General features: G+C 43.6%; 2 long non-coding RNA genes across 2 annotated transcripts in view; one reads left to right on the top strand and one right to left on the bottom strand.

Moving 5' to 3' along the window:
- Nucleotides 1-9,043, top strand: part of LOC130294496 (uncharacterized) — a 41,026-nt gene extending 31,983 nt beyond the window's left edge. Inside the window, exon 5 of the long non-coding RNA XR_008848521.1 lies at nucleotides 8,162-9,043. This is a non-coding gene — a long non-coding RNA (uncharacterized LOC130294496). The remainder of the gene's footprint in view (nucleotides 1-8,161) is intronic.
- LOC130294494 (uncharacterized) overlaps nucleotides 1-26,585 on the bottom strand; it is a 221,478-nt gene that overhangs the window by 184,827 nt on the left and 10,066 nt on the right. Inside the window, exon 2 of the long non-coding RNA XR_008848517.1 lies at nucleotides 23,303-23,452. This is a non-coding gene — a long non-coding RNA (uncharacterized LOC130294494). The remainder of the gene's footprint in view (nucleotides 1-23,302; nucleotides 23,453-26,585) is intronic.

The following is a 26,585-nucleotide window of genomic DNA, read 5'->3' on the forward strand; positions in this document are numbered from 1 at the left end:
CGCCCAAAACTGCTAGTCCCGGGCGTCGGGCGATAGGAATTCCACATCCATATATATATATATATATATATATATATATATATATACATATATATATATATATATATATATATATAATAGAAAAAAGCAGCACATCCAAGTCCACAAAAGGCCAATCAGTTGGTGTTCGCCATCATCTGAACCCTGGTCAGAGATCCAACGCTTCCATATCCAAAGGAAAGATCACAGCACACAAAATTCTGGCAAATTCAAGTGAAGTTTATTCCATCCTCAGCACAACAAAACAACGATCTCACATCGTCTTTCTCAAGCATGTTCAAGTGATGAGAGATGAGCGAATTTTAAAAAATTTGGTTCGGCCAATTCGCCGAATTTTTCCCAAAATTCGGTTTGATACAAATTTATTTGCGGCAAATCTGTATTAAAAACGGCAATCTCTGGCTTACAGAAAGCCTCAATAGGGGTGTAGAACACTTTTACCTTGCTGTAACACGCATAGGGTGTGTCCTGGGTTAGTGAAATAATACTGTTATTCAGTATGACATGCCGATTAGAGGCGTTGCTATTAGAATCAATGTCGCAGAGCGGCACAATGACAGAGCCTGGAGGTGGCATCAGTATGAGGAGACCAAATAGTGACTGAATGACACAGCATGGAGGTGGCGGCAGCATGACGAGACCATATAGTGGCTGAATGACACAGCCTGGAGTTGGCGGCAGCATAAGGAGACCATATAGTGCCTGAATGACACAGCCTGGAGTTGGCAGCAGCAAGAGCAGACCATATAGTGGCTGAATGACACAGTGTGGAGGTGGCGGCAGCCTGACGAGACCATAGGGCCTCACAATTGAAAAGATTAAAGATATATTTTAACATTTAAATGGAAGATTTTAAATCGATGAACCTAAAAAGTTTGATTTAATGTGCCAGCAGCATGAGGAGACCACATGTCGGTACAGTGACACAGCCCTGAGGTGGCGGAAGCATGAATAGACCATACAGTGGCTGAATGAAAGCCTGTAGTTGGCGAGAGCATGAGGAGACCATATGGTGGCTGAATAACACAGCCTGGAGTTGGTGGAAGCATGACGAGACCATATAGTGCCTGAATGACACAGCGTGGAGGTGGCGGCAGCATGAGGAGACCATATAGTGGCTGAATGACACAGCATAGAGGTTGCGAGGTTGCGGCAGCATGAGGAGACCATATAGTGCTTGAATGACACAGCCTGGAGTTGGTGGCAACAAGAGCAGACCATATAGTGGCTGAATGACACAGCCTGGAGTTGGCGGCAGCATGAGGAGACCATATAGTGCCTGAATGACACAGTGTGGAGGTGGCGGTAGCATGAGATCATATAGTGGCGGAATGACCCAGCCTGAATGTGGCAACAGCCTGACGATAGGGCCTCACAAGTGAATAGATTAAAGATATTTTTTAACATTTAAATTGAAGATTTCAAATAGATGAACCTAAAAAGTTTTATTTAATGTGCCAGCAGCACGAGGAGACAACATGGCAGTACAGTAACACAGCCTGGAGTTGGCGGCAGCATGAGGAGACCATATAGTGACTGAATGACACAGCCTGGAGGTGGCGGAAGCATGAGGAGACCATTTAGTTGCAGAATGAGATAGCCTGGACGGACATCAGCATGAGAAGAACATATGGTGGCAGTTTGAGACAGTCTGGAGGTGGCATCAGCAGCATCAGGAGTCCTGAAAGTGACCAGGTTATATAGTGGGGCGGTGGGTGGCAATACCAGTGCCCGGTGACGGAAGTGGGTGAAAAAGGAGAACTTGGCATCAGATGTGGGGCATCAGGCGGGTGGCAGGATCAAAATAGTAGCTGAGGCAGGTAGGCAGAAGAAAACGGTCTCTTTTGTAAAAGTGTAAGTGTGCACAAGTAAGTATTGAGGATATGCATTACGTAAAACTTAACTTTCAATATTATTCTTAGGATAAAATATATGTACCTAAAATATTTTTGAAATCAAACAAAAGGAAAGGCGTGCAAAAAACACCATGTGCCACCTACACCACCAAGTATTGATGTGATGCAAAGACCTCTAAAAGGTGGAAGGGAACAACGTATTCATTGTAACCGGTGGGGATAAAAACTTCCCCTGTAAGGCCCTACACTTGCATTATTAATTCCATTCTTGGCAAGTGTTACTCGCCCTAAAAAAGGGCAGCCCCACAAAGGAACCTCTCCCTATTTCCACCTGCAAACACTGGCATTTCCCAGGGTTTTTAGGTGGAAATAGGGAGAGGTTCCTGTGTGGGGCCGCCCTTTTTAAGACAAGTAACACTTTCCTCGAAAAGGTGGAAGGAACAATGTTTTGTCCATAGTAGTAGGTGGGGTAAAAAAGTCCCGTGTAAGGATCTACTCTTGCCCTATTATTTCCCTTCTTGGCAAGTGCTATTCGCACTAAAAAGGGCGGCCCCACACAGGAAACTCTCCCTATTTCCACCTAAAAACCCTGTGAAATGGCAGTGTTTGTAGGTGGAAATAGGGAGAGGTTTTTGTGTGGGGCTGCCCTTTTTAGGGCAAGGAACACTTGCCAAGAAGGGAATTAATAATGAGAGAGTAGGGCCTTACAGGGGAAATTTTTACCCCCACCGGTTACAATGGACCATACATTGTTCCCTTCTTTGCATCACATCAATACTTGGTGGTGTAGGAGGCACATGGTATTTTTTGCACATCTTGCCTTTTGTTTTATAAAAAAAAAAAAATTGTGGGTACATACATTTTATCCTAAGAAAATTTAAGTTTTAGCTAATACATATCCTCAAAACTTACATGTGGTCTGATGTGGAGGAATGTCTGTAACTGGGGAGCAGCACCTTAAATATGTTTTGCACTATCCATATTTGGGAAGTGTTGGTGTGGCACCATGATCAATCTACTCTGATGCATCAGGCATTGGTGGGTGGAAATCCTGGCTGATCCATGCCTGATTCATCTTCACAAAGGTCAGACTGTCCACATTTTTTGTGGACAGATGAGTTCTCCATGGGGTTACTATGGCCCCCGCCGCACTAAACACCCACTCTGATGGCACACTACTGGTCTGACAGGACAGCTTTTTCCGGGCAAACTCTGCTAGTTGCGGCCAAAAATCAAGTTTGGCTGCCCAGAAGTCCAGCAGGTCTTCAAGGTGTGTTGGCATGGTCATGTCACGGTATGCCACAACCTGCTGGTTCAGATCCTGCTCAATGTCTACCTGCTGCTGTTGAGTTGCCTCACTCTGCGGGTGAAGAAAGCTACTCATCAGCGACTGTAGACTCAGGCTGCTGCTGGTGGAGCTGGTACTGCTCCTGCCAACCCAACCCCACCGCTCCCCAGCAGCCATGGCAGTGGAACGTGAGCGCAGGGGGCCCTCCGAGTCAGACCTGTGAAAGGATAGACGATGGCGTAGATAGGCATCGGCCAACTGACTACGTAGGATGTCTCTGTAGTAGGTCAGGTTGTCCTCCCTCTCAGTGGGTGTAAAAAAGGCCCTCATTTTGTGCTGGTAGTGAGGGTCCAATAAGGTGGAGTGCCAGAAGTCATCCTGCTGCTGAACGGTGACAATTCGGCGGTCACTATGCAAGCAAGTGAGTATGCATCGTGCCATTTGTGCAAGTGACTTGGAGGGACTCCCTGCCTCCATCTCCACTGCATTCTGCCACGGTGTGTCTGGGCCCTGTGTTTCGCTTTCCTCGTAACCCTCTAGCTCTTCTAGCTGCTCCTGCTCCTCCTCTCCTGTCAGATGACTAGAAAAACTGCCCATCTCGCAAAACCTAAACTGTGCACCACTGTGCCCCTCCCCCTCCTCCTCTAGTTCAGCCCCACAGGGCTCATGTGGCCTTGAGATGTAGGCACCATGTCTCCAGCGCCCTGATCAGCGATAGTTTCCAACCAGTGTTGTAGTAAATTAAGCAGTGGAATGATGTTGTTCGTCCTGTAATCCTGGTGACTGACTAATAAAGTGGCTTCCTCAAAGAGCAAACTGCAGGTGTCACGTATGAGCTGCCACTGGTTGACATTGAAGTTACACAGGGGTGTCCCCCTATCCGCTTGGATTATCAAGAAATTGATGAGGGCTTTTCTCTGTTCGTATAGTTGGTCCAATATATGGAGGGTGGAATTCCAATGAGAGTATATTGGGGGTTTCCATTCTGACACTGCAGCTCAAGGAGGGTGTGCTTTGCTGTGTAAGAGTGGCTGATATGCATGCAAAGTTTCCTTCCCATTGTTAGGATGTCTTGCAGATAGGGGGAACTCTTCAGGAATCGCTTGACAACCAGAGTGAACACATGTGCAATGCAGGGCGCATGTCTCAGGCTTCCTTGTCGCAGCGCAGACAAGATGTTCTTCCCGTTGTCGGTCACCATGGTTCCGATGTCCAGTTTTCGTGGAGTAAGCCATGACTCGATTTCTTGATGAATGACTTTTCGCAGTTTCTCCTCAGTCAGACTCCGTTCACCAAGTAAAACCATGTGACACCACCGTGTCCTGCACACATGGTATGCTGGAGGGGCACTGAGACTTGTCTGTCCAGTGGAGACAGAGGAGGCGGAGTTACACACTGTCAAAGGACCAACGGCCTGAGAGCGTGGAGGCGGAAGCGGCGTGACCTGTACAAGTTGCTGTTGTGGCTGTGCAGGAACCACATTCGTCCAGTGGGCCATAAAGGACATGTATTGTCCCTGACCGTAGTTACAGCTCCACACGTCAGCGCTGCCGTGCACTTTGGTACACACCGACAGGCTCAAGGACTGGCCCACCTTCTGTTCCACAAAATTGTGGACTCTCCACCTCAGCTCGGCACGAGCCATCAGTTCTCTGAAAGGTGCAGATTCCACCACTTGAAAAGGGAGGGACTGCCGCACCAGCAACTTGGACAGGAGCACATTCAGCTTCTGTGCTGTTGGATGAGTGGGCACATACTGTTGTCTCTTGGACATGGCTTCACCGATCGATTGCTGTTGGAATGACTGACTCGAAGTAGGAGGAGCAGGAGCATCTGGAGCGACAGAAGATGGGTATGACACACAGCTCCCTTCGGCTGAGGGGGTGGAGCCTTGGCTGGCTGAAACAGGGAGCGGCGTGTCACTGGGTGATGCAGCAGGCTGGACCACCACATCGGAGCCACGTTTTTTCCAGGCTGCTTTATGGTGACGCTGCATATGTTGACGCAGGGCCATGGTGCCAACATTGGGACCCTGGCCACGCTTCACCTTCTACCGACACATCTTGCATGTGGCCAGGTTAACATCCTCTGGATGCTTGATGAAAAACTGCCTCACCACAGAGTTGCTGATTTAACCACCAACAGTCCACACTGACTGCTATTGCCGTCGACTCCAAGAACCCATGTTCCACTACCTCCTGGGAAGGTAGGCTGCCACGAAGCAGGTGGTCTACTCCGGGCACATTTGGCTCCAGACTTTCCACTTCTGCCACCATGCTGACTGCCAACCATGCTACCACCTTACTGGCTCAGCTGCTGCCTCACTGGCAACCTGCAGCCCTCTTCTCCTGATGATGATGTAGCCCCTTCTGCATCCGTCTCCCAAGTGCGATTGGCTTCATCATCATCGGACTGATGTCCTCCTCAGGTTCCTCAACAGTGTCTGCTTCAGGAGCCTGAACGCTTGCAACACCACCTCCCACGCCAGTGCACACCAGTACACTTAAAACAGTATTTGTCTACAACACCAGCAGGTGTCTACTTTTTGCTGGCCTTTCACAGTATCTAGGGCCTTAAGACTTTAACAGGAACAAAATGGTACATGGTACACCACTTAGATGTATGTATGTGGTATGCACTTATGAGGGGAGGACAATGCACTCCAGTACACTTAAAAAAGTATTTGTCAACGATTTCCCCAGCTGCTGCGTTACTGGGCCTACACTACCTTGGCTACTCAGTGGGGAAATCTTTGCTTCTCACACATTTGTTAATGGCTGCTAAATCCATCATTCCTATCCACTGGCTTCAAACCGACCCACCTTCCATAGAAGAGTGGCTCACTAAAGTTCACCAGATCTGTCGATTTGAGGGGATGCACCATAGAATGCTCCGCACATACGATAAGTTTGTTAAAATCTGGCAACCATGGTTGGTCTCCAGTTACTGTAGGGACAGGGAGTTATGAACAGAGATTGACAGCAGCACTGCAGGACAGATCATTGCAAAGCCGGCCCTATGTCCCCGGACCTTGGGCAGAACACCATCCTATCCAAAGTTCAAAATGAGTCATCTGAAGTAGTGTAGCTCATTTCCTTACTGGTAGTACACCACCTCTGGTGAATTTGTCATCTTTCTACTCCAGCATAGTGTACTATGACCGTCTATACATGCAGCAGCCACTCCGAAGCTTACCCATATCAATCCTTCCAAACTCGACACTTCCCAATGCCCTCCCTCCCTGCACCACCCCTTCCCCTCCCTACCTTTTCTTTTTGATTACTAAGTATAACTGTTAAATGTTTTTCAGTTTAGATAACACATGTAAAAACGCTTGGTTTCTTTGAAGCCCTAAAAGACTACAGATATATGTCTACACAAATCCTACTTATGCCAACCTGAGAAGATTTCTCTTGCTATGTTGTAGTGTTGTGACGTTGTAAAATTAATAAAAAGATATTTGATAAAAATTTAAAAAAAGTATTTGTCTTCAACACCAGCAAGTGTGTACTTTTGGCTGGCCTTTCACAGTATCTAGGCCCTTAAGACTTTAGCAGGAAGAAAATGGTACACCACTTAGATGTATGTATGTGGTATGCACTTATGAGGGGAGGACAATGCGCTCCAGTACGCTTAAAACAGTTATTTGTCTACAACACCAGAAGGTGTATACTTTTGATGGCCTTATACAGTATCTAGGCCCTTAAGACTTTAACAGGAACAAAATGGTACACCACTTATATGTACACACAGGTTACACTTAATAGAGGACAATATGCTTTTAGTGCTCTGCTCACCCTAACGGTCTGGCTACTATTGGCTTTTCAGTTGCTGTACACATCAGTGCTGCAGCACACAGTCGCTGTGTACTACACCCAAAATTGCACTCTCTCTCTAAATCTCACTCCTTTCCCTATCAGTGCTTCTAGGCTGGATTTTGGCTTGAGGTGAATTGCTGCTGTAAAAAAGCTTTCCTGTGCAACACACTGTTCTCTGTGCCTCTCTCTCTACAATAAAACGCTGATGTGACTGGGAGGTGAATCGCTGTTGTAAAAATGCTTTTCTGTGCAACACACACACTGCTGTCTGTCCCTCTCTCTCTGTAATAGAATGCTGATGTGACTGGCCACTAGATGGCTGCCAATTATTAGTGTGACATCACAGGGGTGACTGGCTGCTCATAGGCTGCATGCTGCATGTGATTCAGGGTCATCCCGCCTTCCCTTGTTCCCTCCTTCCCAGAATTCCTTGCCCCATATCCTCACATGTGGATCCGCCATTTTAGACCTGGCCACTGGAGCCTGGATCGCACTAAATGGAGTTTAATGAAGTGATTTGCGCAATATAATCACAGCAATATTCGCATTAGTTAAGAATCAGATTTTTCCTGAAATTCGTTACGAATTCGGATTCGTCAGATTCGATTCGCTCATCCCTTGTCAGGACATTCTTGCTCTCAATGGTTCAAGAACTAGACCTGCAGTAATGAGTATTGTAAGTTTGTCATGGGTGGAAGTTTAACCCCTGTATAAAAGTCTCCCATTCTGATTAGCGGGGACATGTACTAGGCCTCCACTGTATAATGTGCGATGTAGATCCTTTCTCCAATGGGTTAAAAGCTAGGACCTATTTTAGCAGATAATGATATCGCTGAAGGAAATATGATTTCTCACAACACTCTTTCTATTCAAATAGGGACGTCTTTGTTCTTGCCATAGTTTTTTCTCCACTCCTTGAGGTTACAGTATTGCTTTTAAGTGTAAATATGAAACTCTCCTTGAAAGAATGAGCCATTCTCAAGAAAGCGTCTCTGCCGGGGAAGATTCCTCATTATCGAATGAGTGGAACCTATTTTGAAACCTAAAACATGTCTTTGATGGAGTTTAAAAAACACGCAGAGACGAGGAGCTGTCTCTTCCCAAAGAGATTAATGCAGCTCTTATTGACGGTTCTGTTGCAATTTGTCTCCGATTTTTAGGCGAATCGCCTGGCTGACATGAAAGCAAAGCGAAGAGCGGGCGGAACGCTACATGGTGATGAGCAGACCTGCAGAAACAGCTGCTTCTGGAACAAACTAATTTCATCCCAAAAAACACTGCGCTGCACTCTGGATCTATCAGACGATATGACTCCCGGAGCTGAGTGGTCTCTAATGCAGGGGACAAGAGCAACTAAAGAAATCTGCTGACAACCAGTTTGGAAAGAAAAGTTTCATGTTTCCCTAAATCCACAATGTTCAGTTTTTTTCAGAAGGAAACATGTACATTAAACGGCAACCGAATCCGATGCGATCATCAAAGGCACAGCCATATTGTGTCAGTCACCGCCGCCGAGAAGACGAGAATATGTGAATATAATGAGGTTAATGCAACAGAATAAATGCATCTCTATAACCAGCAGCTATGGCATAAATACCGTACTTGTTCTGATCCTGAATCATTTTCTTTATTAGGTTACATTCACACCTACCATGTTTTCTGCGGATTTGGTGCTGTGTTCACTCGATTCGTTGAACAGATTTACACGGCATCAAATCTGCAGCTTCAAATCCAAAGCAAACATGGTATGAGTACCGTTATATTCCAGAGCTGCACTCACTTTTCTGCTGGTGGAGTCACTGTGCACCTACATCATTTATACTGTACTGATGCTGAGTTACATCCTATTTATATTCCAAAGCTGCACTCACTATTTTGCTGGTGGAGTAACTGTGTACATACATTACTGATCCTTTACTGATCCTGATTTATATCCTGTATTATACTGCAGAGCTGTACTCACTTTTCTGCTGGTGGAGTCACTGTGTACATTAATTACATTACTTATCCTGTACTGATCCTGAGTTATATCCTGTATTATACTCCAGAGCTGTATTCCCTATTCTGCTGGTGGGGTCACTGTGTACATTACTTATCCTGTACTGATCCTGAGTTATATCCTGTATTATACTCCAGAGCTGCACTCACTATTCTGCTGGTGGGGTCACTGTTTGCATTCATTACATTACTTATCCTGTATTGATCCAGAGTTACATCCTGTATTTTACTCCAGAGCTGCACTCACTATTCTGCTGGTGGGGTCACTGTGTGCATTCATTACATTACTTATCCTGTATTGATCCTGAGTTATATCCTGTATAATACTCCAGAGCTGCACTCCCTATTATGCTGGTGGGGTCACTGTGTATATACATTACATTACTTATCCTGTACTGATCCTGAGTTATTTCCTGTATTATACTTCAAAGCTGTACTCAATATTCTGCTGGTGGGGTCCACTGTGTACATTACATTACTTATCCTGTACTGATCCTGAGTTATAGCCTGATTCTAGACCTTACACCTCCAGGGTTGAAATTTCCTGTCCCAGCACTTCCTGTTTGTTAAGAGTCTGTACAGAGCTTTCTCTGCGAGTCTAGTATCATCTTTATATAAGGTGTTGATGTATATTCCTCTGATGTTGGACGAACTAACTGCCCACCTATATATTACAGTATTTCACAAGCTCGATGGTGATTTCTAATAACAAAGAGAAAAAGTTTGACTGTATCTCTGGAGAATAACTAAGGATTAGTACAGGATAAGGGTCATGTCTGTCCTGGTCTGTGTTCTCACACAGCTATTGGATTTGCTGTGTGTGAACAGTTTTATGTTTCCTGGTCAGGGGGGAATAGTTACTGTCTCTGGCTTTTTCAGCCTCTGCCTCTGTTAGCCTACAGCCTTTAGGGTGTGTCTATTTAAAGTCAGCCCAACATTGCCTCTGGGCTGGTGATTGTCTTCATTTCATCCTGACTTCATTTGGACTTCATTACATCTTGCTACTGCCATGCTGCTAATGGAGACTTATTTGAGCTTTTAATCTACTATCTCTGTTTTAGCATGCACTGTGTATTTTCTGGTTCTAGCCATGTTAGGTGGCATGCTCTTAGCGATTTTAAGCTGTGTTTGTTTAGTCGGTTTTAGGATTTGTATATCTTTTCTTCTATGTGTCTGTTCACACTGTGTTTGCTAAGTTCTGTGTTTTATATTTCTGTTTTCCTACTGGATCAGCTTCTGACCACACTGTGGAATGTGCTGCTAGTAGTCTATTTGGATTTATTATTATTGGCTACTCTTATAGTGGAGTGGAGTTTCCAGTTTGTGTGTCCAGTGTGAACAGTGTCCTATCTGGTATCCCTGTTTCTGCTCCATGGGCACAATCCTGTCTACCTGAGGTTTCCTGAGGGATTGCGATTTCTGTCTTGTTAAGTGTGAACAGTGTTCTATATTTATATCCTGTTGTATCCGTTGTAACTAGGCATCCCTGTTTCTGCTCCATTGGGACATCCTTGTCTACTGGAGGTGTTCTGAGGGATTGTGATTTATCCTGTCTTGTGTTCAGTGTGAACAGTGTTCTATATGCTTATTCCTGTTTGTTCCTGGAGTCTTTTTAGACTCATCTTTTTCCCTGTCTGGCTTTTTGAACTCTATATGTTTATTAGTTCTTTATTCGGATCTCTGGAGTTCTTTACATGACTACTGATCTATAGTGTCCTCTGTTCATGACCATGGATCTATAAAGTCCTCTGTTCACTGAGTCCTCTGTTCATGTCCATTGATCTATAGTGTCCTCTGTCCATGTCCGCTGATATAGTGTCCTCTGTACTAACTCTCTGATCTGTGTCCTCTGAACTTAATTTGTTATAGAGTTCTATGTTCCTGTTATGTTTCTGGCTTGTGACTGACTATTTATTAGTATGTGTTTTTATTAGGCCCCTGCACTTTAGTTCAGGATGGGCAAGTAGGCAGGGAGAGCGCTTTTAGGGTCAGTTTAGGGCTCACTCTCCCTGTCCCCAGTCGGTCCCTGACAATAAGTGATGGGATGTAGTTACAAAGTGAATCTTTGCTGTATAAACATTGTATATCAATATCATCTGTGGCTACTGACTTGCATGTTATAAGATTTTGTGTAATGGCGACCACATTGTCATCCATCTTTCATTTCTTAAGCCAACACTGGAGATATTAAATTAATAAACTTCTACTCACAAGAGGCCAACTGAGGGAACACATACTCCACTCTTTGAAGGAAGCCTTAGATTCCAGAAAGTGACAAGTGAATGGAGTTATAATGGGACAAAAAATGCAGGCATCGGCTTTTTAAGTTTGTTTTACATCCACAGCTTTAAAGCCTATGAGATACATAAATATGTATATGTGTAAATCCTATACAAGGTGCACTGCATGCATCTGATGAATACACAATGGATGTGCTTTCAGTATCTGGCAATGTACATTTTTTTTATTTAGAATCAACAGGACCCGATGGGATTACCTGTTCCAAGAGTCTGACACCTGACAGGATTCTGAGCTATAACAAAGTTGGGTGTCAGTCAGTGAAAAACACTGCTTAGTTACATAGTTATATAGTTTATAAGGCTATCAAGTTAAACCGAAAAACCCTACTGTTTTGATCCAAAGGAAGGCACCCCCATGAGGCTGATGCCAATTGCCCCATAACAGAGAAAAAATTCCTTCCCAACTCCTATATGGCATCAGATAAATCCCTACATATTAGCCATAACCTGTAATATTATATTTTTCTGGAAAAACATCCAGGCCCACCCTGAACTTGTTTATTGAGTCAGATATCACAACATCATGTGGCATAAAGTTCCATAGTCTCATTGCTCTTACAGTAAAGGGCGTTTTTACTTCCGCACTTTTTTTTCTCCCGCTCTTTTGTAAACTTGTACATGTATAAAAGTAATGGTTTTTATGTTTGTTATCATGACCTGACGAAGCGAGGGACACCTCCCGAAATGCGTTGTCACTCTTTATCCAATAAACAAGGGAAACGTTTACTACACACATCTTCCGAATCTTTACTCCAGCATCCCATGATTGGGACACAAAGATTCCTTCTACCAGGTGACCAGTCTAGCATCCTTTTTTTTGCCGGAACGGATACCTTGTAGCCCTCTTCCAGCACCAGCTTAACTACTGACCTGACCGACATTGCAGATGATCGGGACTGATGCACGGCGGCCACGGGGAGCTTCATGAGTGTATGGCACACTCTTCAATGTGATTATCAGTGTTGTGCCTGAAGCGCAACATAAAAAGGTGAGTGTGTTGATCTCACCTTGCAACTGTATATCCTATTTTACTGGTAGAACTCAGTAACGGCACTTAGATAGCGCCCCATTTGTTCCATTTTTCTATTTTCGCTATACTCTTACAGTAAAGAATCCATGTCTGTGATGTAGACCTAGAGGATGCTCCTTTGTCATTGTAAGAGGCCTAGGAATAGACAGAGAATTTACATTATCACTTTTCATGTTATGTGATTTTCCTGTGTAAATACAGTAGAGTGGAAAGCATTTGGTGAATTGGCCTTTTTCTCATCTCTACCATTACACCCAGATTACTTCTTAGAGAACCAACATTTTCAGTTTTAAAGGGGTATTCCAGGCCAAAACTTTATTTTATATATCAACTGGCTCTGGAAAGTTAAACAGATTTGTAAATTACTTCTATTAAAAAATCTTAATCCTTCCAATAGTTATTAGCTTCTGAAGTTGAGTTGTTGTTTTCTGTCTAACTGCTCTCTGATGACTCACGTCCCAGGAGCTGTGTAGTTCCTATGGGGATATTCTCCCATCATGCACAGCTCCCGGGACGTGACATCATCTTTGAGCAGTTAGACAGAAAACTTCAGAAGCTAATAACTATTGGAAGGATTAAGATTTTTTAATAAAAGTAATTTACAAATCTGTTTAACTTTCCGGAGCCAGTTGATATATATATATATATATATATATATATATATATATATATATAGATATATAAAAAAGGTTTTGCCTGGAATACCCCTTTAAGTTTCCTATCATTTATGCAGGTGAAGAATATTTTTGGGTTATTTCTACTTTCTATGAGAATTGTTGTCTTTGTTGCAATTTTTGCTAATTTTATTTGTTTCTTCCAGAATGTATTCTTCTCCTCATCATTTTTTAATGCTTCCCCACTGCGATCTTGTTTTAGTAGTCTAAATGCTTTCCTTTTATCATTTATCACATCGCTAACTATTTTAGTTAACCACATAGAGTTTTCGACGATTTCTAACACGTTTATTCCCATAGGTTATATGCTGTTCACAAGATCTATTCAGGATGCTCCCATTAGCTTGTGTACTTTTATTACGGAGGACAAAGTTCTAACCTAGGTCACAAAGGTCCTCTCTTAGTTGTGGGAAATGGGCCTTCTTGAAGTTTAATGTTTTTGTAGCCCAATCCTAGGATACATAAATACTTATTATGTTGTGGTCACTATTACCAAGATGACCCCCTACCTCTAATTTGGATACTATGTCTGGCCTATTGGTTAGTATGAGGTTCAAAAATGCCCTCCATCTTGTTGGGTCCTGCACTAGTTGAGAAAGGTGTTTTTCCTTCCCAGTTTATATCAGGGTAGTTGAAGTCCCCCATAATAATAATTTTTCCCTTCTTTGCTTCCCCATCTACTCGTCTTATTTAAGTAGGGTCACAGGTAGCGCATCTGCAGCATCAAATACACTACTGACCGTCCCTAGAGTGTGCATCCTGCTTTGCCTGTGTGTCCTGCTCTGTCTGCTCGTAGCAGCAATCCGCCGCTACGTGCAGATACGCGCAATGTACTCACAGACTGTATGTGAGTACAGAGCGCAAAAGCATGCGACTCACAGATCCCTGTGTGTCTGCTTATAGCGGTGGATTGCTGTTATGGGCAGACAAAGCAGAACACACAGGTACAGCAGGAGATACACTCTAGGGACGGTCAGTATCGCATCTGCAGCATCAATTTCTTAACAGACTGTAACCCTGTATATGAACTGCCCAGTACTAGCTTGCATCCAGCCATGTTTCACTTATCCCCAATATATCATAGTCTTCTTCCAATATTAATAGTTCCAGTTCCTCCATCTTATTTTTGAGGCTGCTCTATTGGGGCCATTGTTTCTGTGATGCTTTGTTTTTGGGATGGTGTGGTCCAGAACCAGGGGCTTGGTTGGGCAGTGGGGCTGTCTGCCACTGGGTCGCTCCCCCTGTGGGCATTGTGTCGCGGAGGCAGTGGCGCGGCACTAGTGTTAGGTAAGGGACCCACTCTGACTAGGTGGCCTTGACGTGGCAAGTGGGCTTGTACTTTTTGATCAAAATGTATAATAACAATCTGTTAGTTTTTCAAATTATGCTGAGAAGCAATCAGATCATTATACAAATGGTGGATGTGTGGTTGTGTTTCTGTTTCTCTATCGTTATTTTTGAGGCTTCTAGCATTAATGTACATACACATGATGTTTTTATTCATATTTCCTTTTCTCTTATCAGTTACATCTGACCAAACCCCTCCCCCCACTCCACCCCCAGTTTTATTATCTATCCTCAGCTTTCTACATTCGCTTTCTTCCCCCTGTATATTGTACACTGCTCAAAAAAATAAAGGTAACACTAAGATAACACATCCTAGATCTGAATGAATGAACTAATCATATGAAATACTTTCGTTTTTACATAGTTGAATGTGCTGAAGGCAAAATCTCACATGACTAGGGGAGCGTAAAGCTCCGCTTCCTTCCACCATCAACCTTCCCGTAACAAAATACACAGACTCTATTGTTGGGTGGAAAAAGGCCACAGCGGCCATTTTATTAAATAACACCAAACATTACTTGAAAATAACCATCATCATAAATAACAGTGCAAAAATTAGTGCAAAAACATATTTTATCTCATTCCAAAAGGAGGGGGAATTAGAGGCAACTTGACATTCTGATCTCCTACTTTGCCCTGGGTTGTCCATAAACTTAACCCCAGGACACCACCTTCAGAGACCTTCTCCTCCCTTTGGGACCATGCCCGCAGGGGTTTTCCAAGCCCAGCTTGGTACCGCCCCAGCTACACAATACCATCACCACGCCTCCTTCTCCTTCCATACCTCCTCTTCCCCCTCCTTCTCCAGCCGCCGCGACAATTACAAACCCCCAAACCATAGGGCGGGCAGGCAAACTTCTCCTCTGCTCCGGACTGACTTGTTCCTGCCACACTTGCCCCTTATAACACCTCCTCCTTGGGCCGCCCCATCACATTCCTCTGACCCCTCCACCTCTCACTGACCTCCCCTTGTCTCACCATTAACCCCCTCCTTGCTTCCCTTACTCCCCCTGCCATGCCGTCCATCCGCTCCCATGCTGTCCACTCCTGTCCTTTCTAAAATTATCAATGGAAATCAAATTTATCAACGCATTGAGGTCTGGATATGGAGTCACACTCAAAATCAAAGTGGAAAACCACACTACAGGCTGATCCACCTTTGATGTAATGTCCTTAAAACAAGTCACAATGAGGCTCAGTAGTGTGTGACCTCCATGTGCCCGAATGACCTCCCTACAATGCCTGGGCATGCTCCTGATGAGGTCGCAGATGGTCTGAGGAATGTCCTCCCAGACCTGGACTAAAGTATCTGCCAACTCCTGGACAGTCTGTGGTGGATGGAGCGAGACATGATGTCCCCGATGTGCTCAATCGGATTCAGGTCTGGGGAACGGGCAGGCCAGTCCATAGCATCAATGCCATCCTCTTGCAGGAACTGCTGACACCCTCCAGCCACATGAGGTCTAGCATTGTCTTGCATTAGGAGGAACCCAGGGCCAAGCGCACCAGCATCTCAGCTCACATCTCACGAGGGGTCTGAGGATCTCATCTCGGGACCTAACGGCAGTCAGGCTACCTCTGCGGCCCCCCAAAGAAATGTCACCCCACACCATTACCGAATTTGCCAATCTTGGTGTTCTCTCGCAAATGCCAAACTTCCTGTATGGTATTGGGCTGTCGGGCCCTCATACCACCCTCATGAAGTTTGTTTCTGACCGTTTGAGTGGACACATGCACATTTGTGGCCTGCTGAAGGCCATTTTGCAGGGCTCTGGCAGTGCTCCTCCTGCTCCTTCTTGCACAAAGGCAGAGGTAGTGGTCCTGCTGCTAGGTTGTTGCCCTCATACAGCCTCTTCCACGTCTCCTGGTAGCGCCTCCATGCTCTGGACACTATGCTGACAGACACAGCAAACCTTCTTTTCCCAGCTCGCATTGATGTGCTGCCCTACCTGAGCCACTTGTTTGAGTTGTAGACTCCGTCTCATGCTACCACTAGAGTGAAAGCCCCGCCAGCATTCAAAAGTAACCAAAACATCAGCCAGGAAGCATAGGAACTAAGAAGTGGTCTGTGGTCACCACCTGCAGAACCACTCCTTTATTGGAGGTGTCTTGCTAATTGCCTATAATTTCCACCTGTTGTCTGTTCCATTTGCACAACAGCATGTGAAATGTATTGTCAATCAGTGTTGCTTCCTGAGTGGACAGTGTGATTTCACAGAAGTGTGATGACTTGGAGTTACATTGTGTTGTTTAAGTGTTCCCTTTATTTTTTGAGCAGTGTAGTTTCCCTCCCTAGTTTAAACACTCTTCCACCCTCCGCACCATTTTCTCCCTAAGCACAGCTGCACCTCTCTATTACACCATTACTCTTGTATGATGGCTGCATCAATATTATCAGTGAGACTTTACTGAATACTTTGCCTGGCATCCAGCTGAAAAGGACTACTGGGAGGAGCATGTTGAGTGAGACTTGTCTATATGCTGCTCTCAGCCAACCAATCAGCATTGCTGGGAAGACTCTGTTGATTCTTTATGGTCGACAGAAGCTAACAGGATAGGTTCTCAAGCACCTCTGAACCTAGAATTGTACTTTTATCTTTATATAACACCTGACATGCTTTGTTTATTCTGTTGTATGTTACTTTCTTATGTTCAAAAACAATAAAAATATTGTTACACTCAATGCTCCTCCAACTTGTCCTTTTCAGGCGGATGCTAAATGTGGTTGCCCAGTACAGGAGTTACACCCCTGTACCCTAACTGCCCTGTCAGGCAAACTCCATTCCGTGACCCCTGGGCTCCCCCTGTACTTATACTCAGTGTTTATTATCAAACATCCATGTTATCTAATGTAATGTACATATATTGTGTTATGCCTTTAAGTATTATTGTCATGTGATTGTAACCAGGGAAGGTACAGTTGACCATGTGACCTACAGAGTGACCTATGGGACCCCTCCAGAGTCTCCCCCATATAAACCCTTGGTGGAGCTAGCTCAGTCTCTTCTCTACTGAGTGCAGTGAGGTCAGGTCCCGAGAGAGTGTCTAGTGTCCTGAGGAGGCCTAAAGTCTACCACGCAGCCACATATCCACAAATCCACTGCCCCACAGGTGAATGTCAAAACCTGGTACATATGGGGTAAAGTCTGTCTAGTCAGTCCCAGTCAATTCAGTTAAGATCAAGCCCTAAAGTCTCTGAAGTCACTGGTCACCTCTTTGGGCCTAGTTCACACTATGAAGTTCTTCCGTTTTTAAGAGCCCTTATTATTATGAAAACCCTTAAAGGGGTATTCCTGGAAAAAACATCTTATCCCACATCCAAAGGATAGGAGATAAGATGTCTGATCGCGGGGGGCCAGCTGCTGGGACCCCACGCAATCTCCCTGCAGCACCAGCATTCTCTGCGGGGCTACGTCTCTAGTTTCGGAAACATCCAAGTTTCCGGGACTGGGGACGTGACGTCATATCTATGGGAGGGGGCGGGATGGCCATCACGCCCCTTTCCATAGACATTAATGGAGGTGGCGTGGCATTACGTCACGTCTCCAGTACCGGAAACCCGGAGGTTTCCGAAACTAGAGACGCAGCCCCGCATAGAATGCGGGTGCTGCAGGGAGATCGCAGCGGGCCCCCTGCGATCAGATATCTTGTCCCCTATCCTTTGGAGTTAAACCATGCCATGGTGTCACGAGCACAAGGGTTAATACCATCTGCCCTCATCACACCCTCACCACATAAACATAAAGAAACCTGTCAGTCACAATCAAAACTTTTTGTTAACTCACTTACTCACTTTTTTGAAGGCTATAGCAATATCAGTCAATATGTTATTGATAAGCAAAAAAATTTAATGGGTAGAGCTCACCTCCTCCGTGCTCCACTGTGTCTTGAAAATAGAAAAAATTGTAGAATCCACGGCACTGGTTAAAACGTCCTTTATTGTAAATCCATATAAAATCCAAACAGGGACAAGGTGCACCAAACAACCAAGCGAGGTCGAAAGCAAGACCTCCCCCTCCTCTGGAGGGGGAGGTCTTGCTTTTGACCTCGCTTGGTTGTTTGGTGCACCTTGTCCCTATTTGGATTTTTCTGGAGGGGGAGGTCTTGCTTTTGACCTCGCTTGGTTGTTTGGTGCACCTTGTCCCTGTTTGGATTTTTCTGGAGGGGGAGGTCTTGCTTTTGACCTCGCTTGGTTGTTTGGTGCACCTTGTCCCTGTTTGGATTTTTCTGGAGGGGGAGGTCTTGCTTTCGACCTCACTTGGTTGTTTGGTGCACCTTGTCCCTGTTTGGATTTTTCTGGAGGGGGAGGTCTTGCTTTTGACCTCGCTTGGTTGTTTGGTGCACCTTGTCCCTGTTTGGATTTTTCTGGAGGGGGAGGTCTTGCTTTCGACCTCACTTTGGTTGTTTGGTGCACCTTGTCCCTGTTTGGATTTTATATGGATTTACAATAAAGGACGTTTTAACCAGTGCCGTGAATGCTACAATTTTTTCTAATAAGTTATTGATGCCTGTAAGGAAGCCTGATAAGTTTTGGGCCCAACTCCCTGACAAACATGAGGCAAAAGAGTAAACTTTAAATGTTGTTTCCAGCCATGGTAGAGGCAGAGCTGATCCTTCTGCCAGAGAATAATCTGAATTCATGTTAAAATAAATACGGTTTGCAGCTCCGGAGAAGAGGATTTCAGAGATAGATTTAACTCACTTGTTCAGAGTTTAGGGACTTCTCTTTAAAAAGAGACACATAAATCATGAAGTTTATAAACTTCCCCCTCTCTGCATGAGGGAATATTTTATTTGGCAATAATGCAGAGTGTGACATCTCCATCAGTCACCGACAATGGATGCAATAGACAAATGTTATTTATGTGAAGAGGAGAAAATATCCCCCATTGTCCAGAGAACATATTGTGTGTGGCTGACCTATGCGCCAAAGAGCCACAGGCTCCTAAAATTGTATTCACCGGCTGGGATATCCAAGCTATAACTATATCCATATAACTAGACCATAACTCTGAAGCGCAGGTCCTAATCCTGCCTGAATGGAAAGTCTCTATACACAGAGGCCGGAGACATCCTCTGTATTATCAGCCAAAAGAACAGAGGTTTAAAGGGATATCACCAAGGTGATAAGGATCTGTCCTCGATGTCACTTATGGATGAACCATTCACTCCAGGGACTTTGAATACTGACCATGGACTTGGGAAAAAATTTTTACATTTAAAAGGAATGTCGGCCTGTGCAATATGGTTTTTCCTTGCGTTAATGTATCTAAAATTGGCTTAGTATACACTAAGGAGAACCTGCATGGAATTTTCTCGTGAAATTCTGTGCAGATTTCAAATTGATTTTGTAGGGTTTTGCACTGCTTAGTTCACACGATGGAAGTTCCAACAAGGATTTGGATTCCAGTGAAAGTTTGGTCATGTTTGACGGACTTCATCGGAGTCAATCAGGAAAATCCAGGAAGCCCTGGAGGGGAGAAAATCGGAGCGGAGGAGCGCATGACAGGGGCATAATGGCTAGGTAGGAAGGGGTTAATGGTGGGTTAAGGCTTGGGGTGAAGAGAAAGGAGGAAGGGGAAGTAGGAGGAGCAGGAGTGGGTATATAGGGACAGGGAGGAAGAGGAGGAGTCAGTTGGGACGGCGCAAAAGGAGAAGATTCCCGCCCACCCGCCCTGTTGTTTATTTTTGTTGCAGCAGTGGGGGATGGGGCAGGAGAAGGATCTAGAGGCATCACTGGACTTGATGGAGTTGGGAGTGGAAAAGTGGGGTCGTGGATGGTACACGGCCCGATGGTAAGGTCTCTGCCGCCATGGGCCCTAGGGAGGAATGCAGGGCTCTGAAGATGGTGCTCCTGGTCTAGGTGATGTGCGGCTGGGAGTAAAGCAGGAGGCCCTATATAATTGATGGTGTATGGAAAATAAAGGTGGACGGTGCCTCTGGGTTCTTCTCCCGATAAATACTTTATTGTTCCAGAAAGGAGTTTGATTGTTCATATTAATGTATGATGTTCATACAAAAGTTTATGGTTACAATCTTATAGTTGTTTTGTTAAATAAAATTGGGCTGCTGTGGCCTTTGCACCAAATGATTGTGTCTGTCATTAATGGGAAGGGGTCTGGTGGGTAAGGTAGCAAGGACCAAGCAGCTAGAATCTCCCCTAGTCATGTTGTTTGCCAAAGGGACAGAGCATAATTCTGCAGCAAATTGCCACAGACATACTGTATTTTTCGCCGAATAAGACGCACTTTTTCTTCCCCAAAACTGGGGGGAAAAAGTCGGTGCGTCTTATTCGGCGAAAACACCCCTATCGCGGCGGTCCCTGTGGCCATCAACAGCCGGGACCCGCGGCTAATACAGGACATCACCGATCGTGGTGATGCCCTGTATTAACCCTTCGGACGCGGCGATCAAAGCTGACCGCCGTGTCTGAAGGGAAAGTGACACTAACCCGGCTGTTCAGTCGGGCTGTTCGGGACCGCCGCGATTTCACCGCGGCGGTCCCGAACAGCCCGACTGAATAGCCGGGTTAGTGCTTACAGGACACCGGGGGGGGGGGGGGGGGGGACCTTACCTGTCTCCTCGGTGTCTTCTCCGTTCAGGGATCCCCTGTATGGCCGGCGCTCTCCTTCCTCTGTCATCACGTCATCGCGTACGTGCGTCGGCGTGATGACAGCGACGGAGAGCGAGGATACCCGGCCGGCAGCAGAGATGTTCAGCAGCAGGCCGGCAGCAGAGCGACGGGGACACGGCGACAGCGATGGAGCGACATCCAGGGCAGCGGTGACGGGTCCGGAGCGGCGGGGACACGTGAATATTACCTCCTATGCAGTGGTCTTCAATCTGTGGACTTCCAGATGTTGCAAAACTACAACTCCCAGCATGCCCGGACAGCCAACGGCTGTCCGGGCATGCTGGGAGTTGTAGTTTTGCAACATATGGAGATCCGCAGGTTGAAGACCACTATTGGGTTCAAAATCTTTAATTTTCTAGATTTTACACCTAAAAATAGGGGGCGTCTTATACGCTGATGCGTCCTATAGGGCGAAAAATACGGTAAGTGCCGATTCGGGACTATTTTGCAGATCCACAGAGGAATTCAGTAAACGTACCCATAGTGTCCCTGCACTTTCAGGTAACCTCTAAGGATAAGCTGCCATGTGCGTTTATATGAGAAGCAGCACTATTTCTGGACAGTATATCTTCTATATGGCATTGTTTACCATGTTTAACTGCAGGCTCCATCTTTTTTCGTTCGGGTAAATTTTTCGGTTCGGTATTCATTTCTGCTCTGATTTTTCAGATACATTCGGTATTCGGAGTATCATATACATTTTCCATTTAACTTAGTTTCGCTTTGTTACTTTGTTTTGTTCTTTTTTTGCCCTTTTGCCGTGGGTACCACGAAAAAGAAAGATGCTGTAGGGAATTGTGGGAAACAAACTTTATTTTTTTGATAACGATATTCTTTTTTATTTAGAAGCAGGGAACCAGTATCGGTAGCGGGTGCAGGAAAAGAAGGGAGCAGCAGAGATCAGAACATTGGAAGACAGGTTAGATAATGTTTAATTTTATGTGATTTATTAATACATAATGTAATGTTGAATGAATGAATAAATGCTGCATAAATGATTGATGTGAATAATGTGTTTGATTGACGAGTGATTTATGTATAACGTGTCATGTTGGCTATTTTTATTGTATTTTTTATGTAGATATTTATGGTAAAATATGCGTTTTTAATATATACTTATTGTTAATACATTTATTTTTATATAATGTGTAGTTTTTTTTGTACATGTAAAATATGAAAGATACGTGTTTTACACTTGCGCTAATCCAGTGATTCCCAACCAGGGTGAATCCATCTGTTGCAAAACTACAACTCCCAGCATGCCCTGACAGCCAAAGGCTGTCCGGGCATGCTGGGAGTTGTAGTTTTGCAACAGCTGGAGGCACCCTGGTTCATTGGGAAACAGAACATTTTTTTACATGTTCAAGAAAATACACATTACAAAAAATTTTATAAATTAACAATAAGTATATAATAAAAACACATATTTTACTATAAATATCTACATAAAAAATATATATAACAATAACCAACATGACACCTTATACATAATTCACTTGTCAATCAAACACATCGATCAAACGCATCATTCATGCAGCATTCATTCATTCATTCTTTCAACATTACTAGAGATGAGCGAACTTACAGTAAATTCGATTTGTCACAAACTTCTCGGCTCAGCAGTTGATGACTTTTCCTGCATAAATTAGTTCAGCTTTCAGGTGCTCCCGTGGGCTGGAAAAGGTGGATACAGTCCTAGGAGACTCTTTCCATTGGACTGTATCCACCTTTTCCAGCCCACCGGAGCACCGGAAAGCTGAACTAATTTATGCAGGAAAAGTCATCAACTGCTGAGCCGAGAAGTTCGTGACGAATCGAATTTACTGTAAGTTCGCTCATCTCTAAACATTACATTATATATTAATAAATCACATAAAATTATACATTATCTTACCTGTCTTCGCAATGTTCCGATCTCCGCGACTATTTTCTTTTCCATGCCCCTGCTCCCGATAATGGTCCCCTGCCTCTAAAACGAAAAAAACAATTTTGTTTAAAAAAAAAAAAATAAAATAATTTGTTTCTCACAATTTCGTTGGCATGTTTAATTTGTTTTGTTACGAATTCGGATTCAGTCAAATGTAAATATTACGTACGTTCGGATCAATCCGAATGTACGAAATACGAACAATTGGGAAAAAACTAATTTCTTATGAAACTAATTGCACATGTCTAGATGTCATTACGTCACTGTACACTACAAACACAGAGAGGGGGATCCTGCTCCTCTATATGTCTATTGCACACCTTCAGAAGCAACAGCAGCCTGGAAGACATTATACAGTAGTATTGAGCAGCGAAAGCTGTATATCCTGTACCTTCTTTGTGAATCTCACTCTGCAGCTTACTTCCCCTCCCCTTTTCCTAGACTTCTATGGGCAGCTGTAACTGTATCTCCTCAGTGAGCTCCCAGAAGACTTGTAGCAGTTTTTCAGAGTGAGCGATGAGTTTAGGAGGATAGAGGAAGCCTGATAGGAGAATAAAGAGAATTGTTTATTTAATAAGATATATTAAAAAGTTTCTTTATTTAATTTTTACTATTCATTTACTTCTTCTGTTTCTTGATAACCTCTCCATGGGTTCAGTTATATATGTCCAAGGAGACTTCTAAACTGCATAAAACACATGAACCATATTTAATTTTTATTTTATTTATGTTTCACATATTTTTGTAGTAAGCTTTTTCTTAAAGATAGTGTAGCAGACATGTAGCATTGTTGTGACACACTGAGCTCGCTATGGAGATCTTTGCTGAAGGCATACACAATGGCATCTGGGACATATAGTCCCGACTATATCTATCACTCTAATGAAGTTTCTTTGTATGTTCATCACACCTGGGCCATTAATCATTTATATTTTTTATGAAGATATATTTGTCCTTGTTATATTAATAGCACCTTGTGTATTTGTGTTTTCTGAACATATGCATTGACACATTATGTATGATGTGACTCGCAGTATTCTGCATAAGATGTTTTAAATTTTTTGAATAATGTTATAGTGTATTGACGTCAAAGCTTTATTATTTGCTTTAAAAATGCTCTATTGCTTAGTTGCAGAACTGGGCTTCACCTAGAGCAGTTGCCTTTCCTAGGTCCTAACTGTGGATCCCAGTACTCAGATACCCCCAGGACTTATTGCAGAGCCGAACAGTATGATGATATGGATTTTATCAGCTACCTTGTAACTATCTTACTCCCGGCCAAATCCGTATACAGAATTTATATACCCAAGTATACCAAAGTAAATCAAACAGAGCCATGTCGGTTTCAAATGCTTCTGCCTTTTATTAGCCTGTTCACTTGGTTATATAACCTCTGTACTTATAAGGGGAATGTTCTTAGTCTTGACATACCATGTGCACACCATATAAGGTACAGTCCTTTCCTGAAATGCTTGGCGGGCTATTCAGTCTTTGTTCAGGTTCTCAACATGATGGGAGGTGCGAGACAGGAAGGAGCAACATAGCATTAGGGGGAAGGGTGGCTCCTAAATTAACATTTTTTGTATACACATACCCAAAAAAAAATATAATATAATATAATATAATATAATATATAATATAATATAATATATAATATAATATATAATATATTATAATATATAATATATTATAATATAATATAATATATAATATAATATAATATATAATATATTATAATATATAATATATTATAATATATTATAATATAATATATAATATATAATATATTATAATATAATATAATATATAATATAATATAATATAATATATAATATAATATAATATATAATATAATATAATATAATATATAATATAATATAATATATAATATAATATAATATATTATAATATATAATATATTATAATATATAATATATTATAATATATTATAATATAATATATAATATATAATATAATATAATATATAATATAATATAATATATAATATAATATAATATATTATAATATATAATATAATATAATATATAATATAATATAATATATAATATAATATAATATATAATATATTATAATATATAATATATAATATATTATAATATAATATATTATAATATAATATATAATATAATATATTATAATATAATATATTATAATATAATATATTATAATATAATATATTATAATATAATATATTATAATATAATATATTATATTATATTATATTATATAATATAATTGTGCTGCCTTCGCAATGTATTTTACATGCTTGGCACTCAGCAGGGTCTGTTCCTTTAAGACCCTCCATTTTCTTGAAGCCTAGAGGCGGGCCTTCTCTCTAAAACATAGGGCTAGCTCCGGCATGTCTCATTCATTCCAGCTCCAGCTACCACAGTGACCAGATCCACAGGACTTCTTAAAGCTAATACAGACTGCAAATCTGATAAATACCAAAGCCTGTGAGTAAGGAATTGCTAGTTACCTTGTGTAGAGAGATGCTCGGCATTTGTAGATAGATAATGTGTTTTCAGTGTGTAGTAAGTGAGCACATGTGTCACGATGCCGGCTGGCAGGTAGTGGACCCTCTGTGCCAGAGAGGGATTGGCGTGGACCGTGCTAGTGGACCGGTTCTAAGCCACTACTGGTTTTCACCAGAGCCCGCCGCAAAGCGGGATGGTCTTGCTGCGGCGGTAGTGACCAGGTCGTATCCACTAGCAACGGCTCACCTCTCTGGCTGCTGAAGATAGGCGCGGTACAAGGGAGTAGGCAGAAGCAAGGTCGGACGTAGCAGAAGGTCGGGGCAGGCAGCAAGGATCGTAGTCAGGGGCAACGGCAGAAGGTCTGGAAACACTGGCAAGGGACACACAAGGAACGCTTTCACTGGCACTAAGGCAACAAGATCCGGCAAGGGAGTGCAAGGGAAGTGAGGTAATATAGGGAGTGCACAGGCGATAACTCTAATTGGAACCACTGCGCCAATCAGCGGCGCAGTGGCCCTTTAAATCGCAGAGACCCGGCGCGCGCGCGCCCTAGGGAGCGGGGCCGCGCGCGCCGGGACAGAACAGACGGGGAGCGAGTCAGGTAGGAGAGCCGGGGTGCGCATCGCGAGCGGGCGCTACCCGCATCGCGAATCGCATCCCGGCTAGCAGCAGGATCGCAGCGCCCCGGGTCAGAGGACGTGACCGGGGCGCTGCAGCGGAGGAGGTGAAGCGAGCGCTCCGGGGAGGAGCGGGAACCCGGAGCGCTCGGCGTAACAGTACCCCCCCCCTTGGGTCTCCCCCTCTTCTTGGAGCCTGAGAACCTGAGGAGCAGACTTTTGTCAAGGATGTTGTCCTCAGGTTCCCAGGATCTCTCTTCAGGACCACAACCCTCCCAGTCTACTAAAAAAAAATTTTTTCCTCTGACCTTTTTGGCAGCCAAAATCTCCTTGACCGAGAAGACGTCCGAGGAGCCGGAAACAGGAGTGGGAGGAACAGATTTGGGAGAAAAACGGTTGAGGATGAGTGGTTTGAGAAGAGAGACGTGAAAGGCATTAGGGATACGAAGAGAAGGAGGAAGAAGAAGTTTATAAGAGACAGGATTAATTTGACACAGAATTTTGAAAGGACCAAGATAGCGTGGTCCCAACTTGTAGCTAGGGACACGGAAGCGGACAT

The sequence above is a fragment of the Hyla sarda genome, chromosome 10 (assembly GCF_029499605.1).
Source record: "Hyla sarda isolate aHylSar1 chromosome 10, aHylSar1.hap1, whole genome shotgun sequence".
NCBI classification, from domain to species: Eukaryota; Metazoa; Chordata; class Amphibia; order Anura; family Hylidae; genus Hyla; species Hyla sarda.